Genomic DNA, 254 nt, shown 5'->3' with positions numbered 1-254 from the left:
ATGCATTGATCTCGCAATATTTCGACGAACGAATCTTTGTATTTACATCCTCATTCTTCACTGAATATATTCCTTTTCATTTGTTTATGTCTTTATGGAGGGTATATTATATAATAACCTTTCCATTTTATCACAACATGCAAAGGCATCTGTAAATCTGAAGCTTAGAAACACAAGAAGGAGCTCAACGCCGCGGGAAATAGCGGCCGTTATGACAAGAATTCAAAATGTTTTGAACACGTGGGTTTTAACGG

Source organism: Penaeus monodon, chromosome 19 (genome assembly GCF_015228065.2).
Source record: "Penaeus monodon isolate SGIC_2016 chromosome 19, NSTDA_Pmon_1, whole genome shotgun sequence".
In the NCBI taxonomy this organism is placed as follows: Eukaryota; Metazoa; Arthropoda; class Malacostraca; order Decapoda; family Penaeidae; genus Penaeus; species Penaeus monodon.
This window is presented reverse-complemented; position numbering follows the sequence as displayed.